This window comes from Akebia trifoliata, chromosome 13 (assembly GCF_017979445.1).
Source record: "Akebia trifoliata isolate Shusen 1 chromosome 13, ASM1797944v1, whole genome shotgun sequence".
Classification (NCBI taxonomy): Eukaryota; Viridiplantae; Streptophyta; class Magnoliopsida; order Ranunculales; family Lardizabalaceae; genus Akebia; species Akebia trifoliata.
This window is the reverse complement of record NC_141387.1, coordinates 24,883,218-24,908,135: the sequence shown is the minus strand read 5'-3', so window position 1 is coordinate 24,908,135 and position 24,918 is coordinate 24,883,218.

Sequence of the window (24,918 nt, the reverse complement as noted above, 5' to 3'; positions counted from 1 at the left end):
GCAATGTAACTTATTTGGAAAGTTAGTAGAGACCGGCTTTGGCCGGGCGGGATTGGTGCCTAACACCTTCCAACCCCGTAACATGATCCCCGAATTTAATTTTTTCTATTTTAGATTAGTCCTTTATCTATTTAGAGTCATTGATCGGTTCCTAGACCGAAATAACTAGGTGGCGACTCCTAAACCTCAAGGGTCAAAAGCGGATCAACGCACCCCGCGGATCGAAGGCGCTTTCAATGGCGACTCCACTGGGGACATTTGAGAATCAGACTTGAAAAGCCCCAAGTATGGGAAGCATTGCCAATAGGACCTAGTTTTTTTAATTATTTTATTTTATTTTTAGTTATTTGTTTATTTGATTATTTTATTTTATTTTATTTATTTATTTATTTTTTATCATTCTTTTTTGATCAATTATTGAGCACTGGTTTAGATGTTGAATATTTTGTTTTAACATTTTTTTACGGATCATCAAGGGTCATTCGGAATGACCTTAAAATCATGCAGGATTTCTAGAAGGTAATAGTCTAAAATAGGGGTGTTGATTCATTTTTATTTGGATTATTTTTTATTTGTATTATCCTTTATGAGTACCCTTTGGTACAATTTGGGATATTTCGAATTTGGCATACAATTTTCTTTTTGGTTCAATCTAGGGTCATTTTGGGGATGACCCTAAATAATGAAAGATTAAAATTGACATAAATTAAAGATGGAATGATGGTGATTAAGATGAGAGTTATAATTATTTAAAAAAAAAATTGGATGATTTTTTTTTGGCACGTTACTAGGCATAAGCGGCAAGTTATAGAGAAAAATTATTTGTGAGCGATGCACTAAGAAAAAAAAAATTACCTTTTTTAATGTTGTTCGTGATCAGGAGAGGATTCCAAAAAAAAAAAATCAGAAAAAATTCGTTAAAAAAATATAAAAATACGCGTGGTGTGCCATTAGCAGAAAACACGTTTTACTACTTTTATCTTCTTCTCCAATTAGAAAGAAGAGGACGAAAACAACAAGAAAAAAAATGCCATCTTCATCTCTCTCTCTCTCTCTCTCTCTCTCTCTCTCTCTCTCTCTCTCTCTCTCTCTCTCCCTCTCTCCCTCTCTCTTATAGGGTATGATCGAAGAATAGTCTTTCATCTCAATCGAAGAGCCAAAAACCCTTTTTGAAAACATGGTTTGTGTTGGTGTTCTTCCAAAAATCTAGATCGTTTTTTTCGATTTAAGGTGCATTTTGGACCTCACTTGGAACCTTAATTCAAAGAGAAAGGTCAGATCTCGTTATTCTGAGACATAAATCACTGTATGCTTTTCGAATTGTACCCAATCTTGGTTGATTTCTTGGAAAATCAAATTTTATTTGTTTCTTGCCAAAGTTGCAGAGATTTTGATTTTTAGAAAACTCACAAATTCAAAGCTCTTTGAATCTCCAAAAAATTAAATGGCTTTCCTCTCAACTGATGAAAAAGATTATTTCAGGTTTTCTTCTTGGTTCAATTATCATCTTCTTCATCTCGTTTTCTCCTAGCCAATCTCAATGGTTTAAATGTCCGGTTTGTGATGGTGTCGTCAGAAATTCTGGCATCATTCGTCATAATTTTGATTAGTAATACAAGAAAACCAGCTTCTCTCATATTCTCTTCAGAAGAGGTTCTGTGAAGACAAAAAAAGATCAGAGGCAATTTTGATTCCAAACAGTTGATTAGGTTTAAAAAAAAAAATTATGTTTTTCTAACATAAAAAAAAATCTATATTTTTTAAATAAAAAGAATCTGTTTTTTCTAAATGAAAGAAATTTGTTTTTTTTAATAAAAGAAATCTATTTTTTTAATAAAAACAAATCTATTTTTTTAAATAAAAATTATATTTTTTAAAGAAAATATTTATTGTTTTTTAAATAATAAAAAAAAACATAGCCTTTTGGATCTTGATCATTGGTAAAAAAATCTCAATTTCTTTCTTTATGATCCAATGCCATTAGGGTTCTAATCACGGAATTTTAATTCTAAATATGAAATTTCAAGAGTCATTTTTATTTATTTATTATTTTTTTTTTTTTTCCCGTAAAATTGTGACATTGGATAATTGTTATGGTGTTGGTCCAACGACTCTTAGTAAGATCGAAAATCTTATTGGATTAGTCAAGCTAGCCAATTTCTTACCCCAAAGTTTCTTACGTAATTTGTTGTGGGGTTTCCACGTGGCAAAAAACAATCAATTTGTTTATAAAAAAAAAAAGTACATCAATCCTTATAATGATCTATCACCAATTCAATGTTCATTGACATCTCGACTTGTTTAAGGTCACCCAAAATGATTTTTCGATTGGACCATGAAAAGAATTGTGCTAGGATTTGATTGATTATTTCTGATTGATTCCTCATCTAATATGTTATGATCTCTATAGGTATATTTTGGATATGCTTATTTTGATTTTGATCTCGATGCTATGAATTGTGATTAATATTTCAATGTTGTAATGAAATGATCAGGCCCACGGGCCCACTTGTTTGAAAAAGCCCCGGGCACACCCCACCCTGTTTTGCACACACCACTAGCATGTTTACTGCTTCGCACGCTTGCACATCCCATATAGCCAACGTGGCACTAGTGCGTGGCCCGATCTCTTCGGAGATGCGACATCATTCATGAAAACCACAACTCTAGTCACGTACCTTAGGGTATATCAAACTGGGGCATCAATACCGTCTGATCAGGTGATTCTGAGAGGTATATTGATGCACCCAAGCTAGAGCGACCTGAGCCTTTGACCTATTGTGAGCCACACAGTCACATGTCCCGATTGCCAATGTAGTACTAGTACGTGGTCGGTCCCCTCGGGGGATGCCAAATCATTTATGAAAGCTACAACTCTTGACTCGTACCCGTAGGTATATTAAAGATAATCTAAGTCTATCAATTGCACTTCTTGGTCAAAACCGGTGCCTAAGCAAGATCTTGCCCCGCTGTACCCTACTGTACGAGGGGGATAGACTACGTCTATTCTAGACGAGAGGTATTTAAGTGGGCCCTTGCTCAGTATTGTGCGCCACCTCTCAACTGGAGATCAAACTGACTGTTTTTGACTTCACAGAAGTGAGTTGAGATTTTAGATTATCACCTATACGATATATCAAACCAAGTCACCACGTATCGAAAGGTATATAGGTGTGCTTGGGCAAGGGTTGCCAGATAAATTGCATTGCACATAGTGAATCTAGAGTCTAGAAGCCTTCCTATAGGTCACGACCCTAACTAACTATGGGTGTTCCTAGGTTGCTTTATTCAATCCAACCAACAGGTAAGTGGGCGGACCGATCCAGATCATTCAAACTATACCTGCAATATCGGTCCGACCCAATCAGTAATATGTACTGATTAATTTGAATCACTTAAACCAGTTGGTCCAATTGACAAATGGATCAAACTGATCAATACCAAATCAGTTGGACTAATTGGTTTCACTTTTAAAGATCCAGACCACTTTGTATAGAAAGATTCGATCTTAGGATCAAATTAATTTGTCGGATCAAAGGTTCAATCCCAATCAGGGGTAGATCCGCGTCTAACCTTTCTCACTTTCTTGGTCACTATAAACTTATAGTACATTTGAATTCGATATTTTCTACCGAAGGGCTAATTTTTAATCATGTGGAAGAGTCAAACTTTCAGAATCGACGGTTAATCTTAGGTGTCCCTAAACGTTCTAAACCCTCATCTGTGTCATTTTGGGTCCGTCAAAAGAGTCGTTTAGTCAAAGTACCAATGTCAAGTCCAAGTAGTCCATCCACCCAGAAGGACCTTCTTGCTTTGTACATAATTGTCCCTGATTTTTCTTTGAGTTTCAATTCAGTTTTCGTCAGTGTTTCTTCAACTTCCAAATTTTAATCTATCTATGTTTTTCAATTCCAATAAAATATAGAAACTTCTGATTATTATGCGTGTAATAATGATTTGAGCATAATATCTAACATGAGGATTGACTTAGAGCTCGCTATTCAAACTTAATAAATATTGGAATTAAAGAGTACACTCAAGAAGTGTAAATTGGTGATACATTATCCTCAAGAGAACATGAGAGAATAGTAAACTTACTTGAGAAATTTAACAACGTTCCTGCATGGTCTCGTGAGAATACATGGATAAATTGCACCAAAATAGATCAAATCCTAAAGTTGAGGGTGAACTTCAAAATCAAAGATTATCAAGAATGATGTAGTTGAAACCATCAAAAAAGGTTAAGATCTACAAGAAGGGATTCATCATATTTTTCACTTAAGAAAGAAGAGTTCTCATTTATGAAAGAATATAAGATTTTCGAAGTTTGGAAAATGTTGAACGAGTCAACGTCAAATACAAAGAAGTCAATCACACTCAACTTTGTAAAAGAAGACTGAAGATTTCTCTTTATTAGAAAAGACTGAAGATTATTTCTTCTTAGAAGAAGATTGAAGATTACTCATTCTCAAAAGAAGACCTTACCCGACAGAGCAATCCAGATACCGAATTCCTAAACCAATGACCAAATTAATTAGTATTTCATCAAAGGAGGCCTTTTTTGGCCGAACTATTTTCCTGTTTTACCAAAAAAAAAAAAAAAAAAAAGATAACCTTTCTAACCCTTTGCAGCCTTCAAAAAATCAATAGCCTATTTTTTTTTCTAAACCACACCAACCAACCTTGGGAGGTAAATCTGTATGAACTACGTTTTGACTTGATCCTAAAAGAAAAAATAAATATATTTGGGGTACGTAGGCAACCTGAGAAGTTACTTCAGGCTCGGTCATGAAAAAAAATGTATTCTCTTAAGGAAATTGTCATCCAAAAGGAAAATCCCATATTAAAAGTCTTAAAAAGAAGAGAATGACAAACTAGGGGCATTTAAAAAAAAAGGAAAATAATGCCAAACTCGGGGCATTAGAAAAAAGAGTCAAAAGAATTTACAGAAAATAATATTAGATTAGGGGCATTTTGGGAAGTCGAGCCTTATATCTTTTCTTTCTAAACCATATCCTAAGCCCACCTATTAAGTCCTCCTGAATGCTAATTGACTCAGTTAAGGTGCAGGGAACCAAGAAGTTGTCAAGTTGGTTATTCAAAATCATCAAGAAAAAAAAGAGAAGCCCGCTAAGTCGATAATCTGAAAAGGCGATTTAGGCAAAATTTAGGGTATAACCATAAAAAAGAAAGTCTGCTAAGTTGAAAACCTGAAAAGGTGACCTAGGCAAAAATCAAGGCATCATCAGAAAAAGAAAAATAAAGCCCGCTAGATTGAAAACCTGAAGAGGCGATCTAGGCAAAAATTAGGGTATCATCAAATGGGAGGAAATGTCCCATCAAAAAGAAAAATTCAGAAGGAAGCTTATGCAAAAAGTAGAAAATGCAAAACCATTCAAGCCACAATATTCATTTTTCAGCCAAGAACTCGCATCCGATGAAAACAATATTGAAGTAAAAAAAAAATTAGAAGTCATCTTGAACATTGTAGGATTTTCAAAAGTATTTTTACTTGTTCAAGTGTTCGCTAATGGAAGATGTAGAACCATCAACCACTTTGAAGAGAAAGATCTTCTATTCTAATATTTATCAAGATTTTTTAAGTTCAGCTTAAGCATTTCTCAAAAGAAAATGATCGAATTCCTTATTACACATATGATAATCTTAAGAGTCTTAAATTTACGGGAATGTCAATTCTTTTATCTATCATACATCAGAGTCCATATTTTTCAAGCGTAATCCATTCCATCAATCTCGTAGTCAAGTCCCAGTTAAAGTCAACCTTGAAACTAGGGGCATTTTTGAAAGTCATTTAATTCCAATGTTTTGTTCTTAATCACATGATAAAAAGAAAGTTTTACAAAAGCTTAAAAGTTCGGTGAAGTCCAATGATAATTATGAATCTAGAAGCATGATAAGCCAATAAAGGCCTGATCTTTCAAATTTTGAGCTCGATTTTGAATCATAGAATGAATTAATAGGATTGTTTAAGTTCCTATAAATCTAAGCCCGAGAAACGTGACTTAATAAGTTCGAGTCCGAGAAACGAGACTCTAACTTTTTGAATCATAGAATGAATAGGCTTTTTGAAGTGCCTACAAACCTAAGTTCGAGTCCAAGAAACGAGACTCCAACTTTTTGAATCATAGAATGAGTAGGCTTTTTGAAGTGCCTACAAACCTAAGTTCGAGTCCGAGAAACGAGACTCCAACTTTTTGAATCATAGAATGAGTAGGCTTTTTGAAGTGCCTACAAACCTAGATTCGAGTCCGAGAAGCGAGACTCAAACATTTGAATCATAGAATGAATAGGTTTTTTTGAAGTGCCTATAAACCTTAGTTCGAGTTCGAAAAACGAGACTCCAATTTTAATAGGATTGTTTAAGTTCCTGTAAACCTTAGCCAGAGTCCGAGAAACGAGACTCCGATTTTGTTTGAAATCATATTGAATTAATAGGATTGTTTAAGTTCCTTATCCCGAGAAGCTTGGCTACACTAGGCTCGAGTCTGATAAACGAGACTCATACTTTTTTGAACTCTAAAAAAGAATTTCAAATAAGATTTAACAAAGTTCCTACAATGTTATGACTCCAATTACCACATTGTTAAATCTTGCCATGATTGTTTTTGTTGCATAAGTGCATCTTAATTTTGAATCATTATTAGAAGATCTCTAGGACCTGATACATTTTTACTCAGTAAGCATCACACCATTGCACACATGTGCACTTTTGCATTAGTCAGGAAGAATTTTCTAAAATTCAAGGATTTGACATAGTCAGTGAGAGTTCAAGCTCGAGGAGCTGACAACCTTTTAGTTCGAGGAGAGTTTTACCCTCAAGGATCCGAACACACTGACGAATTGCTAAATCAGGCTATAAAATGAACTGTCACTAGCTTTGGCATTCAGATATCGCACTATCTATCAAAATAGATTTGCTATCTAGTTTCCTTCAACTCTCTGTCAAAGAGGGGCATCTGTAGACACCCCATTTTTACACTCACCTGATTAATCAACTCGTCAACCTGATCGCAATGATTCCCAATGATGGATGTTTATTCCAATGCTTTATTTTGTTACCAGATACGTTTCGAAAATCCGGATGAGGTATCTCGAACTGACAAAACCTTGGAAACCACACTACGCTAGGAAAATACAACTCCAAAACCATAGAAATCATCATCTTGCAGACCAAAAAGAAGCTTCACGATAAAAATCACTAAAAATAATCAAATTACCAAAATACCCCTAACATCAAAACAACCCTAGAGCCTACGTTACGATTAGGAAAACTCATTCAAACACATAAAATAATAAATCGAAACCAACTAAATCATTTCGCCAATTTTCACAGAATTCGACAAAATTACGAAAATGCCCCTCATAAAGTTCACAATCATTTCACACAAAAAACTTCATAAATGACACAAACTAATATTTTCATTGAATTCCTTATGAAAAATCGATTCTAAAATATCCTAGAACATTAAAAATCGACTTAAAACGCGAAAAATCCTCTTCGGGATAAAACAGTAATTTCACAATTTTCATAATTAAAAATTTTGAAATTAATAAATAAAATATTAAATAATTAAAGTGAAACATTAATGAAATTAATTTAAAATTTTGAATTAAAAAATCGATCAATCGGACTCTCAAGTAAAATTGTTGAGGGTTCGTAAGATATTTCTTTAAGGACCCCTCCATTTGGGGGTCCAAAGAATTAAAGAAATAATGGAGGGTTCTCCAAAAATTAAAGTCAATCAAGCAAGACTAAGGTCAAGGTATTAAAGTCAATCAAGTGAGACTGAAGTCAAAATTAAAGTCAATTAAGTAAGACTGAAGTCAAGATATTAAAAGTCAATCAATTAAGACTAAAGTCAAAATATTAAAAGTCAATCAAATAAGACCAAAAGTCATAATAGAGTTCTAATTAAATAATTACTCTATCTAATAGAGTTCTAACTAAAAAATAATTATACCTAACACAATTCTAATTAAAACACAATTCTACCTAACACAATTCTAATTAAAACACAATTCTACCTAAAACAATTCTAACTAAAACACAACTCTAATTAAAAGAACTCTAATTAAATACTAACTCTATCAAAATCAACCCTTAAAAAAATTCTATAAGTAGAGGTGCTCACACCCTATTTTCGTATCAAGTCATAAACCCTAAGAGAAGTAGGTTTAAAAGTCCCCTTAACCTCTCATAAACCCTAATTTTGGAGCCCCAACTCCTTACCTAACATCCCTCCTTCGATTTTAGCCTAAAAAATACATAAAAGCCCTTCAAAAACACCCCAAAATCCATAACAAACTTGAAGAATTCAGATCCAAGAAAGAAGAGATACCTTGCCTCGGAGATCGGAAATTAAATCCGGAGACAGAACGAAGCAAGGGAGTACGGTACAAAGAGCTATTTTTGCCGGATCTGAGGGAACAAAATCTTTGCTATCGGAAAGGTATAACTTTTTTTCATTATTTATTTTTATCTCGGTTTTTAGCAATGTAACTTATTTGGGAAGTTAGTAGAGACCGACTTTGGTCGGGCGGGGTTGGTGCCTAACACCTTCCAACCCTGTAACATGATCCCCGAATTCAATTTTTTCTATTTTAGATTAGTCCTTTATCTATTTAGAGTCATTGATCGGTTCCTAGACCGTAATAACTAGGTGGCGACTCCCAAACCTCAAGGGTCAAAAGTGGATCCGCGCACCCCGCGGATCGAGGGCGCTTTCAACTGCACTAACTGCACAATCAGCTATCTGAGTCACTATCCTTGAAGAAGGTTCTGACTCTTCTCAACTTCGGCTATAATCACTAAGCTATCTTTTCAACTAGTAAACTCATGGTAAAGTAGGACCCCGACCAACCATCTTACTCTACCAGTGAAGGTAGAGAAGACCCACGTAGGTTCGAATCTTGGCTGAATCTGCACAGCTAATGTTATTCATATCAAAGCTGAACCCTGACCAGAAATCTCACTCGACCAATGAACGTAAAAGAGACCCACATAGGCTCGAATCTCGACTAGATTCCACTGAAATCTACTTGTAACTCATGACAGAGTATTACCCCAACCAGCCATCTTACTCTGCCAACGAGGGCAGAGAAGACCTACACAGGTTCGGATCCTGACTAGATCTGCACGGCTATTGTTAATCGTGTTAGAGTTGAGTCCCGACCAGAAATCTCAGTCCACCAATAAAGGGAAAGGATACCAACGTAGACCCAAATCTTATAACTCATGACAAAGTAAGACCCCGACCAGCCATCTTACTCTGCCAACAAGGGTAGAGAAAACCCACATAGGTTCATATCTCGGCTGGATCCACATGGCTATTGTTACTAATGTCAGAGTTGAGTTCCGACCAGAAATTTCACTCCTCCAATGAAGACAGAGGAAACCCATGTAGGCCCGAGTCTCGACTAGACTCCTTTCTTTGGCTTAATCCTGCAAACACAGTTAAAAGGAAAAAAACAGGACAGAACATTTATTGATAATATCTCTTTAAGTTGCATGCATACCAAGGCCTGGGTAATTCCTGACCATTGATCGTGAGTAAGTAATATACTCCCTTCTGGCCCACTTTTGCCATCCTGGAGGGCCCTTCCCAATTTGCTCCTAACTTCCACTGTTTGGGTCTTCTGTATTCTAGTATACTCACCTCAATACTAGATCACCTTCCTGAATCTGACGAGGGAGAACCCTCTTATGGAAGTAGTTCTTCAGCTTCCTGTGGTAATGTTCTAGTTTGATTAATGTTGCATCTCGTTTTTCTTCCAACAGGTCCAGTTCTACAACTAACTGTGGGTTATCTCTCAGACTACACAATCTTGGTTCTTATCGTGGGGAAGTTATTCTCTGTGGGGATTACTGCTTCTACCCTGTAAGTCATGGAAAACTAGGACATTCCCATGGACATTCTAACAATCGTTTTGTAAGCCCATAGAACCATGTGCAATACTGCAGTCCACCTGCCTTTGGCTTCCCTAATCTTTTCTTCCAAATGTCCAGCAACAACTTGTTTGTGGCTTCAACTTGCCCTTTACCCTGGGGGTATTGGGGTGTAAAGAATACTTGCTTTATTCCATACTCACTGCAAAATTCTCTTATCTACTCTCTTGTAAACTACCTTCCATTGTCAAAAACTATAGTGCGAGGCAAACTGAATCTGCAAATAATGTTCTCCTATAGGAACTTCTGGACTTCCTACTACCAAATCCTAGCCAAAGCAAGTGCTTTTGTCCACTTAGTGAAGTAATCGGTTGCCACTAATAGGAAAGTAAGATTCCCTGGAGCCCTAGGTAATGGGCCTACTAAGTTAATCTCCCACTGAGTGAATGGCCAAGGGCTGATTAAGGAGTGAAGATGCACCGTTGGTTGTCGAATTATCTTCCCGTTCCTTTGGCAGCTATCACAATGCTTGGCGTACAAGGCTGCATCTTTCAGTAAGTAGGGCCAAAAGTACCCTTGGGGTGAGCACCTTATGCGCTAGAGCTCTCCCCTTTGAATGGTATCCACAGTCATCCTCATAAATCACTCTCAGCACTTCTTTTGCTTATATTAGAGTCAAACAGCATAAGAGTGGCCCACCTACTAATTTTCTGTACAAAGCCCTATCTAGAACTGTGTACCTCTCTACTCTATTTTTTACTCTCCCAACCTCATTTGGGTTGTTAGACAACTCTTCATGCTGTAAGTAGGCCAAGATCGGGTTCATTGACAAGGTCCTAATAAGTCGATTTTGGTATCAGAATTCCACAAAGATTATCAATGTATAAGTATTAGTTCCCTTAAATAATAATGAATTTTATTAAAATTCCAAATTAATGAAGCTAATGAGAATTTCTTATTAATTGCAGGTAAATAAGGTGCATTCAAAAATCAACAAATCATGTAATAACTTTTGTTACAACGTGCAAGCAAAGAGGAAGTATCCAACCAATTCTCGAAGAATTACGACATCACATCATCGCACCGCAATAACCCCCTAGCGCTCGATGATAATCTCAAATAATTGTGCCTCAAGATTGGAGCTATAATTTCTAGATGCTTCAGCTATTGTAACAGAAGGCTCTTCTTGAAATGAATCAATTAAAAACCCGATTATGAATGCTATAAATTGGAGGCTCATCCCTAATAGAAGGGGTCCCTCTTGGTCTCTAATTTTCTCATTTTCCTCTTGTGATTCTTTACAATTTCCTGTAGTTCTTTAAGAGAATCCTTGATTCTAGTGAGAGCATCAAGAATACTCTATTAATTATTTTTCTTTTGTTTTTTGTAATTCTCTTGAGAGCTCATTAAAGAAGGAATCAAAAGTACAACTTCAGTTGACATCATTTCTTTACCTATTATCTTCTTCCTTTTGTTATTGTTGCAATTATGAACCTTGCAATGAGTGGCTAGACTCTCCTTAGAGAGGTCAAGGATGTTAGAGCAAACTCATCCCTTTAATGTAGTTTTAATTCTATATTTTTGTTTTACATGATAACCATTCTGAAAATTCTCTTATGGTTAGATCACCTAACTTATATTTCTGATTCAAGCTTTGATAGTCATTGCTTAGATAAGTTCAAGAATGGCTATGCTCTATGAAGAATTGGAGTATAAGTTAGGCAATCTCAATTAAATCAGGATTTTTACAAATAATCTTTGGTTACACTCAATGCTTAAATTGTTCCATCCTCCAATCCATGAGCAATGACTTGCTACATGGATTGAGTTACACTTTGAATTAATTGACATTATGGATGATTTGCAAAGGCTGAAATGAAATCTCTAAGCCCCATGTCTTATATCTTCAATCTCTATTTCTTCTTTTAAATTCATTTCAAATTAAGTTCTATCTATATTGTGCTACAGACCTGTTTTGTTTTTAACCAATCTATTTTTAAACTTTGGTTGTTTTCAATTTGAAGTTTAAGTGAATCCCAACTGTCCCTGTGGAACGAATTCAACTTACCCAAGTTCATATTTTAATCTCTATCTCTGCAATTTACACATCAAGAAACACATTGATCAAATTGGCACCACTGCCGGGGACAGCAATTTGATTCATTTTCAATTCGGAAAGAGATTGAAATAAATTCGAAAGATAACCGAGTCGTATTTGCTTGAAGCAGAAGCTAAATGAACAAAAAAAATTTAAAATATTTTTATTACAATCCTTGGAATATTAGAAATTAGTCCCAATTGGAAAATCAATTTTCATCAAAATTTCATCGCTCAATAGTAGCCTCCTAGTGCTCCACGGTGACGTGCCAACCTTTGCTGCTGATTTTTGTCGAGCAAGTTTCTGACATCATGGATATTGTAATGGGAATATTTTTTTTTTTTTCTTAACATTCTGACTTGGATATTTTTTTTATTTTCAGGTGAAGAACTCGACGAAAGTCGATGAAAGGTAACAAGTGGAATTTTTATCCACCAAATCAGCTTCTTTGACAAGAAGACAGCAACTTTCTGATTTTCTTTTCATCTTATTTTTAGTAGAAAATAATTTGTATTAGGAACTTAAACTTGTAATAATTTTTTTTAATTTGATCCGAGAAGGCTTGGCTTGTAATAGTTATAAGGACTGACAATAGTGGGACGAAACTATCTCGGTCCCTTGGGTTTGTGCGTCAAAATTGGTGTCGATGGCCCAAGTCGACTCAGATTGTTCATCCCCCATCTAGAACGGGAGGTAATTTTTGCATCACTCATGCACCTCTTGTTAGTGAGTTTCTATGTTGACTTTGAATGATTAATCTGTATACATCGATTTGCACATAGTAATAAGGACACCCTTACGATGATGGCATCATAAGATAATAATCGGATTTCATCACCGATATCTTGTCATTTTAGGAAATTGGATTCACAACTACAAAATTAATTAAAATTGGTTGGACTTGACTCTAGGTTCCATCGAGCTCATTAAGCAAAGCTAATTTGAGTTACACCAAATGTACTTCATGATCGAAAACAGTACCTAAGTGCGATCCTGCCACACTGTACCACGTGTATTCGGGGGATAGACTATGTCTATTATAGATGAGAGGTGACATAAGAGTGCGTTTAATTAGCATCATGCACCACCTCTCAACTGGGGATTAAACTAACTATTTTCAATTTCAGAGATTTGGGTTGGTGGCTCAAATTATTACTTTGAATCAGTCAGGAGCTGTCTAGTCGTAAGAACCCAATAATCATGTGTGAATTCCACCCTCTCTTCTATCCAAATCAATAATGTATAGACACAGAACCCCGAATAGATTTACATCATCATAGAGTTTAGAAGAGAATCTTAGAGTCCATGCATCTTATATGATAATTATGGTCATTCTCTAGAACATTGTCAGAGTTTGCCCATACTTCGTGTTACACAGACCAATATGCACCATTCTCAAAACTCGTATTAGATGCCGACACCTAGTTCGTTCGACCAAGCATATCACATAGATAATTGGTTTCCCTTGGATTCCATACCGTGTCAGAACAAGTTCATTCAGGGTAGTCATTTTGATTATCATGAGGATTTTTATATGCAAGACACCTTGATGATGAATCCAACCATAATTTCCCAACAATCTTATAATTCTCAACATTTCTCCTATTACAAAACTATAGAGCCTGAGCCAACATCTACTTACTCATATTTTTCTTCTCCTCGATCGTTTTCATTAGAGTCTATGATGTCTACGATCTTAATTCAACAACAACAATGGTTAAAACAACAACAACAGTTCAACTAACAACAACAACTCCATCTACAACAACGGGACATGGGTCAAGCCTTAATCAAAATAGGAACTCAATTGAGTCACCTAGCGCTATCTTTAGAAGAAGGAAAATTTGATAAATTTGAAAATAAGGATATCTCAATCTCAGAAAATCCTCCATTCTTTCAAAATACCCTTAGTGACCAATTCAATTCTTTTGAGGAATTCGATGATTGTCTATTAATAACTGATAATCCCATTTCACTGGAAGTTCAAACACAAATCAATGAGGTTATAGTTCCAACTGAAGCAATGATAAAAGTCTAACTAAGTCCGTTTACTATGCCCTTAGAAGAAATAGAGAATAGTCAATTTTCAAATGAGATAGTCCCTGAGAGCCAATCAATGTTTCAAATTCCCAATGAGCAAGTTAATTTTACAAATTTAGCTAAAAAAATTGATCCACCATCAGAGGAGACTATTGTCTAGGAGGAATCAAAGACCAACTCTAATTTGTTAGTCACACCAATTCTGACTACTATTGATCCAATTTCGTATCCCATCCAACCCATCATTTCACAAAAGTGTAAAGACTTTTCATGTCTTACAACTTCCATTCTCTTTGAAAATATAATGATTGAAACTTATTTTGAGAAGGTGATGACACTAAGAACTAAGGACAAATGAGAGTTGTTGATCATTTTAAAAAATAATTTGCATGTCCTAACGATGGTAAAAATTTATATGCTTATCATGTGGGATGGGAAGTCAATCGTCGTGTTTATCAAATTAGATACTAGGAAAATACCTAGGATTTGGACCTTTTGATAGGTCTGGTTGAAGATGTTAAACTTAGCGCTGCTTGGGAGGCAACCCATGTGTTTTTATTTTAATAAGTAGTATAGTTAGGAAACAAAATTATAAAAAAAAAAAAAAAAAAAAAAAAAAAAAAAAACCTCCAACCTTAATCCCTTTCTCATTCTCTTTCTCTTCAAGTTCACTTTCAACCAAACCAATCAATCAGTGCTACTAGGACTACAGCCTGGTTAGCAATTGTTGATTAAGTAATAGCGATAGATATTGGCCTATATTGAGGAGAAGAAGTCATTGGCCCCTGAAAATTTGGATTTAGATTAAGACGTTTTTTAGGTTGTTTTTTTATTTTAGGTAGGATTTCATTTATGCAAAAACCTATTTTGAAAATTATCATTGTTTTAACTTTCATTCTTATTTGTAACAAAATTTTGCACATTACTGGCAAATTCGATTCAGGTGTGATCTAACCTCTTTCTCTTTCCTTACTGCTTGCATATTGAGGACAATATTTTATTTAGGTTTGGGGGTATTAGGTTAGCTTACATTTCATTCTAATTAAATTTCATATTTTCACAAAAAAAATCAAAAAATTATATAATACTTTCAAAATATTTTCTTCAAAATCTTTGTATGTACTTTTTACATATGAATTTCATATCCCAGGCTCATGTCCTAACTTTTGATCATAAGTTCTTTTTTATTATCCCTCATTAGGAAAATCATGAAGAATTACTTTAAAATTTTACTTCTGATTGAGTACTTGGAAAGATAAGATTTTATGGAACAAAAGTTGACCCTCTTCTCTGTCTAGAGTGTCAGGGGAAACCTAGTCTAGTGAACTATGACTTCTTTATTTTTTGGTTTGCTGGTTAGAAGAAAAATAGAACTGAAGTTAGTATCACTTGGACAGCAACCATAAAATTAAACTGAGTACCTTGAAAAGGGCTACTTGTTTTTTTGTAAAAAGAACACTAGAAAATGGTGATGCGTGAAAAAGTTTTAAAAAAATAAGAAGCAGAAAAATGTGAGAAAGATGTCAAAGATGACTAGAACTGCAAAAATGAAAAGAGTCCAATGAAACCAAATAATGCAATTGGGTGAAAGTCGTCAATGATAAAAACGTGAGTAAACTAGAATATTACAGATAAAGTCTCATAGAAGTATTAAAGTGAACATTCACAACTCTCACAATCCCAAACAAGATGCTTAGTTTCAAATAAAAACTTAGGTAGAACCAACCATTCGTAGCAGTTAAGAGGTGAAATCTTGTTCTTAAAAAGAAAAAAAATCAGAAAATTGCATAAGCACTTAAGTTATCTTTGAAATTTTCTAAAATGAGGAATAAAAACTTATAACTTTATTCAAACATAAACGACCTTTGACTGATTTATGAAATGTCGTTATGTTCACTTAACATACTTTAATTTTGATTTTAATATTTTTATAAAGTGTTAGAATTTTGTGGGTATATTCACTGTAAATCCTCACGAGTCAAACTCGTCCACTAGAAGTAACCTAAGGGTTTAAGGACTTACTGCATATGCTAAATGCAGTCGGGAACCTCATGAAAGAGGAGTTGGATAAATATTAAGAGACTAGCAAAATCTAGGTTTGGAAGTGTAATAAAGTCCCAATAAGTCGATTTTGATACCATAATTCCACAAAGATTATCTACATATAAGTATTAGTTCACTTAAATAATAGTGAATTTTATTAAAATTTCAAATTAATAAAGCTAATGAGAATTTCTTGTTAATTACAAGTAAATAAGATGCATTCAGAAACCAACAAATCATGTAACAACTTTTGTTAAAACGTGCGAGCAAAAAGGGGGCATCCAACCACATTTTGAAGCAATTTGTCGCCATACCACCGTGCCGCAGTAACCCCCTAGTGCTCCATGGTAATCTCGAGGAATTATGCCTCGAGATTCGAGCTATTATTTCTAGATGCTTCAGCCATTGTAACAGAAAGCTCTTCTCGAAATGAACTAATCAAAAATCCAATTATGAATGCTATAAATTGAATGGTCATTCCTAAGAAAAGGGGTCCCTCTTGGTCTCTAATTTTCTCATTCTCCTCTTGTGATTCTCTACAATTTTCTGTAGTTCTTTAAGAGAATCTTTGATTGTAGTGAGAGCATCAAGAGTACTCTATTAGTTCTTTTTCTTTTTCTTTTTCTTTTCTGTAATTCCCTTGAGAGCTCATTAAAGAAGGAATCAAAAGTACAGCTTCAATTGACATCATTTTCTTCACCTATTATCTTCTTCCTTTTGTTATTGCTGCAACTATGAACCTTGCAATAAGTGACTAGACTCTCCCTTGAGAGGTCAAGGATGCCAGAGCAAGTTCATCCCTCTAATGTAGTTTTAATTCTATATTTTTGCTTTACATGATAATCATTCTGAAAATTCTCTTATGGTTAAATTACCTCACTTATATATCTGATTCAAGCTTTGATAGTCATTGCTTAGAGTACTTCTAGAATGACTATGCTTTGTGAAAAATTGAGGTATAAGTTAGGCAATCTCAATTAAATCAAGATTTTTTTATAAATAATCTTTGGTTACACTCAATGCTTAAATTACTCTACCCTCCGATCCATGAGCAATGACTTGCTACATGGATTGAGTTACACTTAGAATTAATTGACATTATGGATGATTTGCAAAGGCTGAATTGAACTCTCTAAGCCCCTTTTCTTATATCTTTAATCTCTATTTCCTATTTTAAATTCATTTGCAAATTAAGTTCCATCTCTATTGTGTTACAGACCTATTTTGTTTTTAAACTCTGTTTGTTTGCAATTTAAAGTTTAAGTGAATCCCGATTGTCCTTGTAGAACGAATTCGACTTACCTAAGTTCATATTTTAATCTCTATCTCTGCAATTTACACATCAAGAAACCCATCGATCATTCATCCACCCTCGATCAAATTTAGTTGCCACTAAATTGGGTAGCCCAAACTGGTCTAGGGAAGGGTTCTCCTAGTGGCTCTATGGTAGCTCCCTCTTATTCTGCCCAACCAACATCGACGTGATGTAGGCCAAGGCATCTACATGCCTGTTATAAACTCTTGGTACATGCTTAACCTTGATGTCTTCTGTTCGATGCATAGTCACCTTGATTTTCTCAAGATAGAGCTACATCCGAGGGTTCTAGACCTTGAATGTCCCCTTTATGTGGTTGACCACCAACTGTGAGTTACTATAGACTGTGGCCTCTATTACTCCTGTCCTACCAAGGATTTGAGGTCGAGTAGCATTGCCTTGTATTCTGCCTCCTTATTTAAGGCCTTGTATCTTATGGTCACCGCCTTCTTTATCCTCGCTTGACCTGGTGTGATCAACACTACTCTAATTCCTAACCCCTCGAAGTTGGATGAACCATCTACATAGGCCTTCCACCCTGATCCGCTTAATGGCTCTTGCTTGTCCTCCTCCTCCACCTACTACAACTCTTCTATTAATAATTTAGCTTTCTCTCCTATTGAGAAGTCTACCAAGAAGTCAACTATTGTTTAGCCTTTCATCAAGACTCTAGGCTTGTACTCGAGGCTGAACTCTGCTAACTGAACTGCCCACTTGGCCCTTCTGCTTGACCCCTCTACTTTTCCTAAAACCATCTTTAGAGGGAATTTTGTGATGACCTGTACTCGATGTGCTTGGAAGTACAGTCACAAATGCATCGCCGTATAAACCAGTGCTAACCCCACCTTCTCAACCCTTGTATAACGCATCTCTGCATCCGTGAATATCTTACTTAGGAAGTAAATGGGTTGTTTCCCTACTGCCCCTATCCTGACCAATATTGAACTGAGCGTATGCTCCGAAGTGGCCAAATACACTCCTAGCTCTTCTCTCACCTTTGGCTTAAAGAGTATGGGTGGCTTGCCAAGGTACTCCTTCAACTCGGAGAATGATCACTCGCATTCTTCTGTCCACTTAAACTAGGAGTTCTTTTGCAATAGCTAATACAATGGTCTACACTTATCGGAGGATCTGGTTATGAAGTGATTTAATGTGGTTACTCTCCCTACCAGTTTCTAGACTTACTTCCGGTTCTTCGTAGATGGCATCTCTACTAATGCTCTAATCTGATTTAGGTTAGCCTAGATCCCACTCTTTGTAACTAGATACCATAGGAACTTTCTAGAGGTTAGCGTGAAAGTGTACTTTTTTGGGTTAAGCTTCATTCCCACCTTTCTTATCTTAAAGAAAACTTCTTCTAGATTGCTAACATGGTTTTTCCTTCATCTTACTCTTGATCAGCAAATCATCTATATACACAACTGTTGTTCTGCCTAGCAGATCTCTGAACAATTTTGTCACTAACCTCTGATAGGTGGCCCCCGCATTTTTCAGTCCGAAGGGCATCATCTTATAACAATAGAGGCTTTACTCTGTAATGAATGATGTTTTCTCCTGATCTTCTAGGTTGAGTTGTATCTGGTTATAGCCAGAGTAACCATCCATAAAGGACAGTCTCTCGTGGCCAAAAGTTGCATCTACAAGTTAGTCTATCCTCGACATCGGAAAGTTATTCTTAGAACAGGCCTTGTTCAAATTGGTGAAGTCTAGGCAGATTCTGACTTTCCCATTCTTCTTGGGTACTACCACAATATTCACTATCCATTCTGGGAACTGCACCTTCTTAATAAATCTGGCCTTGATCAACCTATTCACCTCATCATTCATCGTTTCTCTAAATATGGTGCTAGTCTCTTCGACTTTTGTTTGATATGTCTGAAGTCGAGCTCAACATTCAGATGGTGACAAATCATGTCGAGACTAATCCCTGGCATCTCCTCGATAGACCAAATAAATACGTCTTTGTTCCTTTTCAAACACTTTACTAACTCCCTTAGTTTCAACTCGACCCCTACCCCTATCTGCTTCCTTCTCCCACGTCTACCATCTATATCCCTTCCAAACATGGGACTTCACCAAGTTTGGTCTCGCCCCACTGTAATTGATATTGTTGAACACTATATTCAGTCGATTCTTCCTTACTCAGCGTACATATGTATGCTGCTACTTGATCGCCTTTGACGTCCCACATCCCCTACAATGTGGAGAATCTTAGAACTTGATAATAGGTGGACGAGACCACTGTCATCTCATGCATTCACCATCTGCCCAGGATGGTGCTGTACAGAGAACTTACCTCGACAACTATAGATCGAGTCATCAAAGTTACTAACCTTGCTTTGACTAATAATACTATCTCCCCCCAGGACTGACTAGATCTTCCATTGAAACCAACCAATGGCTCTCCTACTGGAGCAAGCACATTCCTACTGAGACCCATCTTTAAGAAGGCTGACTCGTAAAAAATGTCCACCGAACTACCGTTATTTACTAGCACCCTCTTGAGCATGAAAGTGCCTACCTGCAGGGTTATTACCAGTGCATCATAATGGGGTGTCATTACTCCTTTCAAATCTTTTTTAGTGAATGCCACCGTCTACTCTCTGAAGGGTTCCAGTTCGATAGGTCCACTCATTGTCGTAAAGATGTGGGCCAAATGCTCCGCCCTTCTCTTTTTTATTCTTTCCACGGTTTTGGTCTGTCCAGTCCTACTGCTCTCCTCCCTTAGGACAACGTGTACTATGATTGCCCTTCCATCTTGCCCTCTTATTGGGGGCTGCTCTACTTTATGATCCCTATCATGCAACAGGTCTTCTCTCTGTCTCCTGGGTAGATCTCTTAGTCTGCCTTTCTCTGTCAACTTTCGTAGGAACCTCCTCATAGCTTGGCATCTATTGGTGGTGTAGGCCCACACCTTATGATACTCACAGTATCTCTCGCCCTACTTAATCTTGTCTCGAGGAAGTGGAGTGTGCCACTCGAAAAATGGTTCGTGAGTAATAAGGGGCACTATTTCTCTTGGAAGCATAGCGAAATACGTCCAGGATCTCTCTCTCTCCCCTTCCTGCTCTTGTGGCAACTTCCTGTCTTACTACCATGACTGCAGCTGCGTACTAGGCTTTTCCATAGCATGGATGACTTTGTCCTTTCTCGCTAAACTTTGGGGATCATCCTCTAAGCAGATATACTTCTCCACTCTTTTGAATAGCTCAATCAAGGTTTCTAGTCTCTTTTTCACAAGGGATCTATACAATCCTAAATTTGAGGGTAATGAGTTCCTAAACGCCACTACTATTGTTCGTTCATCACAACTCTCTAGTGATATCGTTTCCTCTTTGAACTTCCTGGTAAATTCCTTGAGGCACTCGTATGATCCCAGCCTCATGCTAAGCAATAAATCAACATCTCCTCCACTCTTTTGATTGTCGATGTACCGTATGACAAAGGTAGTACAAAACTCCTCAAACAAACCAGTAGACCCACACGATAATTTGTGGAACCAAGTCAAAGTATTCCCCTGTAAACTCGAAGGGAACAATCTACACATTAATCCTTCTTTCTCTTCCCACAATGCAAGCATCTAATGGAAGTGAAACAAATGCTTTACCGGGTCCTTTCATCCTTGAATAAGAGGTAAATCGCGGTGGCACAAACTTCTTAGAGATCTCTTTAGTTAAAATCCTGGCTGAAAAGGGGGATCTCTGTATTCTCCATACAGTTTATGTTGTTGTTGTGCCTGCATCTACTCCCTTCATCATCTCTTTCTCCTTTCTAATCATGTCTTTAACCTCCTCTCTAGTCAAGCCCACTATAGGCTCAGTTCGAGCGATTGTCCTAGCAAACCTCTGTTTTGTCCTCTCTCACGGGAATTAACGATGGCATGCTCCCTTCTATACTGGAGGCATGGCCATCTTTACTTATCATCTGAGGATCTTTCAGCATGTTGTCTCGTTCCATCTATTGTTAGTTATCGAAACGCTGGCTCAAGTTTTGATTTTGTTCCATTAACTCATTCATCCTCTTATGTATCTCCTCTTGCTGCTTTCTCATAACTTCCAACATCTTTAGAAGTTGCGAATCTGCGGTCGGAATCGCCAACGGGGATGTATTGACCTTGTTTATTTTTGTGGATCTCACCATTAGGTCAACTGAAATCAATCTACTACTGGTGTTCCTACGAATAACATCAGTTTTATGCGGTTAGAATCCGGTCGATGGATCTGATGGACCCCTCTCGCACTAATTCTGAGGTCGTTCCCAACGTCCCCCTCCTTGTGGTGGCCTAGTACCTACCACAGATACTCCGACGCCCAAGTTAAAGAGGTAGAGGAACAATAATCAGCACTGGTTAGACCTCAATCTTTCCAATGACCCTTTATAATAGTGTCATTCATGTTATTTAACCCCTTCTACCTTTTCCTAGGGGTTCCTCCACTATAGGGTTCAATATATGCTATAATTATGGGCTCTCTACTAGTTCTGAAAGGTTGTTTACCTAATCGGGATATCCTGGAATGATCGAACTTATCCGTAATGATTGCATCCAGGAGTTTTGAAATTGACATGCATGCAACAGTATTGCGATTTTCTCGAAGCCTTGCCTGCCCTGCCTGGCAGGGCAGGCCGTGCTTAGTGTTGTGCTGCCCTACTAGCCGGCTAAGGAGGTTTCTGCTCTAACTTGCCCTACTTACTGAGCAACGCCTTATTAACTGGTCTGTGTTAAGTACCCCCTGGCCGGCCCAGACACGTGTATGGCTAAGATTGATATGCAATTATTTCCCTTTACACTTAGAGTATTTGGTTTCTATTGCTTCTCATATTTACATCATTATGCAACAAGTAAATTTAAACCTCGATTTTTATCGTGTATTTTTCTTGGATATAGTTATAAGCACAAGGGATAACGTTGTCTTCATCGAACTTCTGGTAGAGTGTATATCTTACACCATGTTATCTTCAATGAAAATAGTTTTCCTTTTGTTCAACTCACTTCTAATGTTGAAAAAGAAAGTGAAAATTTTTTGAACTTCAATGAGTGGGTTCATCATTCTAACTCACTTGTCTCTACCTCCAATTGTCCAACTCCTTCATCTAATGAACCACCTCACTCATTGATAACATCGTGCATACTCTGAGACTAACATTCTCTATGAAATATCTTGGTTTGTTACACTTTTTTTGTTCATCATGGTTCATCATTCAACATTTAGACTTTTCTTATGTCAATATAAATATACATAAGATCTTCTTCATCAGGAAAATATGGACTCACGTAAGAGCATCTCTACTCCTATAGTTGTTAAGGTGCATCCTATTCATAGTTCTCTAAGTCCTTAATTTCTAATCAAACTATTTATTGAAGCATTATGGATGCTTTGCAATACTTTACTATGCCTCGGTTTGACCTCTCGTATTTAGTTAATATGGTGTGCCAATACATGAGCCAACTAATTGTTGCAATTGGTCAAGTACATCTAGTGTAATGTTCGAGGAATATTGGATCATGGATTTCACATTATCTCCAAAAAAATACTTGATCTAAATATATACGTTCTCTGATATAGATTGGACTGGACACCTCATCTCTCAATGTTCAACTATGGGCTGTTGCATTTTTCTAAGTTCAAATTTTCTCTCTTGGAGTACAAAGAAATAACCTAAAATTGCTTGCTCCATCGCCAAAATAGAGTATCAAGCCATGGCTTCCACAATGGCTAAAGGTACTTGGTATTCTTCATTCTCCTTGGAGTTGCTCTTTCTTGGCCGTTTATGCTCTTATGCGATAACATCACTGCCTTCTAAAGATTATCAATCTGATGTTTCATGCTCGTACAAAGCATATAAAGATTGATTGTCATTTTGTTCGCCTTATCACATCTTCAACTAGATGACATTCTTACCAAGACATTGCCTAAGGTATATATTATTCCTTAAATTAAGAGATAAACCTAGGTTGTGGTCTAGACCTGGCCCATTCCAATTTGAGGGTGAGTATAGAAAAACATGATTCAAATGATTCAAATCAATGCGAATTGGGTTCCAAACCCACTACACATTCCACCTTATCCCTCTTATGTGAAGATGAAGTCAAGGAGCATATTTTGATTGAGGAGTCCAAATCGTATGCATCCAAAGTAGAGGATTGCAATTGTAATACTATGAAATTTATTACATATATCGAGGAATTAAATTAATTATATTGACCTATTTTCCTATTAAGAAAAAATAAACAAATAAATATATTATTAAAAATAAATTCTGATATTTTTGATCTAAAATAACAATTTCTAGAAAGATAATTTGCTAAATGATATGTACAATTAGAAGAATCGTATCATGATTATGATCAAAGAATTATAACATTTAGTTGAAGTAGATAAACTCAAAATTTTATAGGAAGTTCTTTTGGTCAAATAGACATTACCGTTGAATTCAAAAATACCGAAAAACATAATTTAGATTGTCAACATACTTAAATCTGAGTTTTATATGATAAGTTATGAAAATATTAATTTTATACACAGTTCGAATTGGTCTAATATAACGGACATAACGAAGAAAAGACAAATATATGAAAAAAAAATATTATTTAATTATTTTTATATTATTAAAATATTAAAATAAATTATTTTATTAAAATTGGGTTTAATTATAATTATTTATATAAAATGGATAGATTTAAAATTATTGAAATGTTAAAAGAGTAGAGTGTAATTAATATAAATATAAATATTATTGTATTATATTATATTATATGTTATTTTATTATTATATTATATAATATAATATTATAGTACATTATAAGTTAAAATGTATTAGAAGATTTGAGACACAACTGTATTCCATTTATATATTATAATATAAAATATTATATTACTATAAAGTTAAAAAAAAAAAGTTAATGTTCATTATACCTGTCAGATTGAAATTGAACAAAGACGAATGAGTACGAAAGTAGGTTCGCGCACGGTATTTTTAATCGAGATTTAAACGCATTTAGGATGGGAATTAAGATCCAACACTAAAGAAAAAAATATCCACAACTTTGATATTTACTTAATCATTGGATTATTTGATCAAATTAATAAGGGAATTAACTAGAAAAATTATTTTAATGTCGTAAGGACGCGTAAAACCCAGTTGCGAAGGTAGAAAACTTATAATTTCAAATTCGTAGTATAGTTTTTAATTAAATCTATTTTATTTTAATTTTGATAATTAGATTCAAATTTATTATGATTTAAATTCAAAATTCATACATCGAATTGTAGAATAATTTATTTTATATCTTTTCTCTAATATTTAAATACCATAAAATAAAAATAAATGAATTTAGATGAATGTAACCAAAAAATCCATTTTTTTAACAAATTGATTTTCATAGAATGTTTGTCTTAGAATTAAAATGAATGAATAGTTCCAAATTTAGATTCTTCCCCAATTAAACCAAGTTTTACCAAAACAATGCCACGTGTCCATCTCGAAATTCCCACTAATTAGTACGACATGAATGGT